The sequence below is a fragment of the Triplophysa dalaica genome, chromosome 21, assembly GCF_015846415.1.
Source record: "Triplophysa dalaica isolate WHDGS20190420 chromosome 21, ASM1584641v1, whole genome shotgun sequence".
Classification (NCBI taxonomy): domain Eukaryota; kingdom Metazoa; phylum Chordata; class Actinopteri; order Cypriniformes; family Nemacheilidae; genus Triplophysa; species Triplophysa dalaica.
This window is the reverse complement of record NC_079562.1, coordinates 11,107,803-11,113,802: the sequence shown is the minus strand read 5'-3', so window position 1 is coordinate 11,113,802 and position 6,000 is coordinate 11,107,803.

Genomic DNA, 6,000 nt, shown 5'->3' with positions numbered 1-6,000 from the left:
ACCTACGGCAGGCAAGGGCTAAATCCTTGTCTTCTGTCGTTTTTCTGATTGATCCCTCTGCTGCATTTGACACTGTGAACCACTAGTTCCTGCTGTCCACAGTCTCCAAACTGGGCAACTCTGGAACTGCACTCTACTGGTTTGACTCCTTAAGGTATCCTGGAGAGGCGAGACAGGCAGATAACACCAGCTGAAGACTGGAGTTCCTCAGGGATCAGTTCTTGCTCCTCTCCTCTTTTCTATATATACCGCCTCCCTGGGTCCAATTATTGAGACACATGGGTTCTCATACCATGTTTATGCAGATGATACGCAGATTTATTTCTCTTTTCAGCCAGATGACCTCACTGTCTCTGCCCGTGTCTCTGCCTGCCTTCTCTACATCTCTTCTTGGAAGAAAGAGCATCACCTACAACTCAACCTCTCCAAGACAGACCTTCTGGTTATACCGGCCCACCCATCAATTGAACACCACCTTACCATTCAGCTCGGATCCTCAACTATAACACCCACCAAATCTGCAAGGAACCTAGGGATGATATTCGATGACCAGCTGAAATTCACCTTTCTCATCGCAGCAACCACTCGAACATGCAGGTATGTGCTCTACAAATCAGGCCGTTCCTGTTGGAGCATGGCTCTCAGCTGCTGGTCCAAACTCTGGTCATATCAAGACTGGACTACTGCAATTCTCTACTGGCCGGCCTTCCAACCAATGCAGTCAAGCCCTTCCAAATGATCCAGAATGCAGCTGCACCTCTAGTTTTCAATCAGCCTAAAAGAACCCATGTAACATCCCTCCTGATTTCACTTCACCTGCTGCCAGTTGCCGCCCGCATCGAGTTAAAATCGCTGACAATGGCCCTCAGAACGATAACTACAAATTCGCTCCTTTACCGTAACTCCCTGCTCCAGGTTTACATCCCCTCCTGTCATCTTCGGTCTGAAAATGAGCAACACCTGGTTGTTCCAATACAGCGAGGCACCACATCTCTTGCAAAAACCTTTACTCATTCTGTTCCCCTGTGGTGGAGTGAACTGCCAGCCTGCACCCGAACTGCAGCATCCTTCACAACTTTCAAAAAACGGCTCAAAACATAACTGTTACCTGTAAATATACGGTACTGTTTAGCGTTTTAACAAAATGTTTATACGGTCTCCTACTTGTAAGAATACTTTGGAATAAAATCGTCTGCCAAATGAATAAATGTAAATGTATAAGACTAGTGTGCTTACTTTCCCTCAATGTGTGCGTACACATCCCTCAATCCCACTGTAAACTCACAAACCTACTTAGCGATGCTTGAAGAATAGTTAACCAATTAAATCACCTTGATGTTGTTTGAAGGTGTTTTTTTATTTATTTATTTAAGCAAGAGAATGTCACAAAACTCTCAGGGCTGGAAGTGAAATGGTTAAAAATATGAGCTGCTAACCAAGAAGTTCCCTGTTCCATTCTGCCGTATCAGCATTTTGACCTTGAAATAAGCACTAGCTTCGGGGTTTCTGTCCCGGCAATTAATGTACTGTAAGTCACTTTGATGCAAAGCATCTGCTAAATGGCACGTAACTAGAAATGACATTTTGAAAGACCCATAAACTCTCTGTGATTGCTCTGTCCTTCCACCGTGATGTTAGAACATAAAGCCCTTTTAAAACCAGACTTAAACACTGATCATGTGACTGATGTAATTAGAAATTTCATTAAACTGACACATTACTCTATTATTTTATTCTTGAAACTTAACGACCTTATTCTCATTAAAGGACTATTATAAGATTATCATACAGTATATGTGTAACCCAAAATATGCTGTGTTTTTTTTAACCGTACATATTAACACATGCTGTGATGTTTCAACCCAAAATTCTAAAAAATTGTGTGTAATTTCTATTCTTGTAAATCTCTAGATTAGACAGTAAATCTATTATTATAAATGTGACATTATTTGTATAATTTGACTTTATTTTATGAAATAGTAATCTTATAACTGTGATGATAGAAAAGAATTATTAAGAGTTCACTCTTAACAGGCTGATTCTCAAAATTGATAGAAGCCTGTATTCACATTTTGTTCCCCAAAATCCTAATTTCTCAAAATTATATTATTTTGGCAGAAAATACTAATACAAGATTATTGTGAGACTACTTTAAATATTTCTGTTACTTAAAATCATATAAAACGTAGGCCTTAATATAAAAAAAGATAGAAAAACTTGGCATATATATGAATAGTTTGGTTCCAAAATGAGAACTCTGTTTTAAATAAATATATATGATCATGTTTTTATTGTGTTTTATTGTGCTAGTTAGCTGTATTTTTTTGTAAGTAGGGCTTAAATCAAAACAAACCAACTGCAGTTAGATTGATATTAATTTGAATGCGCAATAAAGAAACATATTATTGTTATCTCATTTTGGAGCCAAACTCTTCATATATATATATATACATTGTATATAAATAAGTAAATAAGAAAATAAAGCACTTAACAAAATAGCTAAAAATACAATATAAAATTGACATAACACTAACTAAACTAAAATAATAATAATGATAAAATAAAATAAAAAAACTATAAAGACTGCAATGATAATACATAAGGTGTATCATACCCAGTTTTTGAATTTTGTCTAAAGTCTTGGGGTTCCCCTGATCCTCCCCACATCGTTATCATTGACAAAATAAAATGTTTTTTTTTCAGGTCCTTGTGGGTCCCTTAATGTCTCCCCTTGAATTGCCTTCCCAATTCAAGCACTATTCATACCAACAGATGCCTGACCAGTTTCCAATGTACAGTAAGCACATGACAGGGACCCCTGTGCCAGACTGACAACTTACTTCATCATGTGCACTATAAGGAGCTCTTTCATCAGTCAAGGTTTTCAGTTCCCACATGACAGGAGACCAAAAGGACTTCACCTCTGTGCTTGTGTGTTCACGTGTATCTCACCAGTCTGACAGGGTTGTTTGGGTTGACTTGAATTACATAAGGTCCCTTGATTCGCCTTAGCTCTATGAGCTCTCCAAGCATTCCCAGATCCATTGAATCTGAACACATGTTTTGCATGGTTAAGTTCTTAAAAGAATCCTTCAAGACTGAAAGTTTGAGCCCTCAAAGGATGTATCATCAAAACAGTTTACGCTAATGCTTCAGAATTCACATCTAATTGTATGGCAAACAGCAAATAATCATAAAGGCATTTATAGTGAAGATAAAACATTTATAACCAACAGCGATGCTATGTAAGGTGTGTGGCGAATACAAAATGCATTCCCAAATGGTCTATTGGTTAATACCAACAATGTCTTATGTAAACATATTCCTAGAGCGCCGTGGGCTCCAGCTGCGATCTATGCTAGACACATTAAAGGTGTATTAAAGGGGGAAATATATGTTTTACCTAGAACCTCATTTTTACTGCAATACAAAAACCCACATCAAACAAAATTAGAGAAAAATAAAAACACAAAGGATGCAATACAAGATGTTTTCAAAAGCTGCTTTTAATCAGAACACTGGTGAGTCGATAGTCGTGCACTTGGACACGTCCCTGAAGAGAGTCTATTTCAGGGACTTTGGAGGAGGACATCAGGTCGGAAAGCAAATGGAGGACCTTGGCAAGCTGGCCACATCTTTGCATTTATTCTCTCTCTCTCAGACATCAGGGCAGGTTTTTATGCTTCCCCCAGTCACTCCATTACACAGACATTTGAACATTACGTTACGGCTGCAGTTTTCAGAAATACAACCGGGCCTCAGTATTGACCGGGTTATGAACTGCACTTTAGACTTTTTAGGAAACCAGCTTTTAATGTCATACGTCTGGGCTGCAACCGTGTACGAGGCGCCATTGTCCTTGAAATCTAGTTTCAAGTCTATTTGAAGTAGTTTGGGCTGTTTTAATTGAATTCTCCTCAAGGAAAATGTAGAAATCACATCAGGTCTCTGCTGATTTAGTAGTGTGGCATTTAAAAAGGCCCTTTGTGCTGATTGAATTATATGAAGGGGATGTTGGTTTTTTCTTTGAAATCTTGTCCTTATGATGTCATCTAGGTGTGTTTGTAGATCAGTCAATGTGTTTTTGGTATATTTTGACCCAGCTACAGTCGATTTATTGTGATTTACATTTACATGTAAAGAACCTTCTGTGAAAATATAACCTTGATAGCTTTAATACTGACTGAGTAATGTCAAAAGTTGAAATCCTAGTGAAATGAATGGTTGAAATCCAACTATGATGCTTGTTTTCTCATAACTACATTATGAGGCTTTAGCCGGGTTTTCACAGACTGGGTGATTGACCCACACTAAGACCCGGAAAAACTGTGGCAACTCTTGCATTAGAGGTGGACTTGGAAAAATGATATGCATTGTTGTTATTTAATCTGTTACCGTCACAAAATGTATGCCGAATATACATACAAATTCACATCCAAACTTTAGTGGTTGTAATTCATGCATGCTTTAGAATGCAGTACCAAAATTGGTCATTTATGAAAAATCACACATGGCAGATTATTGTTGACCAAAAAAATCACTTAAAAATATTTTTTTAGTTTTGGTGGATTTCAAAAAACATATATCTTTTTTAGAATTATTGCATGTGGTTTGGTTTTAGCGATCGCTTGACTACCCCTAACGTTTTACAGATTAAGGATTTACGTGCTAAAATGCTTTGTGATATGATATAGTGCAAACATGTTGAATTTCTAAACTTTACACTGACACTCGAGTAACTTAAATCGGCAAGTTAGCTTTTAGCCTCTAGATGTTTTGTGAATAGACTGATTTCACACCACCGCCATGTTGAAATGGAAAGCGAGGTAGATGTGGAAAGAAAACCGGAAGGGTAGATAGACTGCAATAGTTTGGATAACCAACCTGAAGTTATAAAAAGATTTATGATCTTAAATGTGAAAATATAAACATTGAATGCATGTCAGAATGTTTTGCTTGATCATTTCAGCCATACCATGTCATATTTGTGACTGCTTAAGCTGCTATTTAAGAGAATATTCATTCGTGTACACACAGCTACTCTAACGTTGTTTTTAAATGCATCATTTGTTTATTCATGTCACAAACACCCGAGGGTAGTCCTAACCATTGTAGTCTATCAGTCCTTCAGGTTTTCTTCCCACATCTGCCTCGTATTCGATTTCAACATGGCAGCGGAGTGAAATCAGTCTAAATGGGCCCTTATCTGGGTCAAAATTTATTTCTGTGAACGCAAAGGCATAGTGCAATAATACAGCAAGACGCGGACTGTTGTATGTGTGTTTTCTCTTGGGTTCTTCTGCTCTTAAATGGGTATATGAGAAAGTGAAGGCCATGCTGTGTTTAATTACATGAAAATCTGTTTCTGACTGAAGCCGACTGGCACAAGCATATGATTTCTATGGGAAACCCAAAAATACAGAATTTAATGGGCAAAGTAACTCCATGATTTGCACTAATTCTATAGGATCTATATCCGCAAAATAATGCTTCTGTCAAATCAAGAAGTGTCGATTACAGATTTAGGAAATAATAGTAGTTTTGTTACATTCAATGCTAAGTAGGTTAGCGGGATGCTATATTGAGACATTTTTCAGTTTTTACTGTTTACCTTCAGGTCAGATACATTGGCAGCTAAATGGCTGTATGTAATAACTGAATGTGTGCATGTGAGTGGCCGTGACTCGTCAGTTCTTCAATTTCAAAACATAGTGAGATACCTTAATAGTATCAAACCTATTAAAACTTTGAATTCTAGCCATCAATAGCTTACTAGTCTCTTTATATTAAACTGAGAAGTATACTTGAAAAATTTTCAATGACAAATCACCATTAAAAGTCTGAAAGACAGAGGCAAACTGATAGAAAGTTAAGTGGGACAAAGATCTATGAGCGCCCTCGACCTCTTTGCACCGTGCAGCCATTTTGAAAGGAAAAAGTGAATTGCTTTCCGGGATGGAAAAAGCCTTTTATAAGGGTCGCAGTGAGGGCATACTGAAG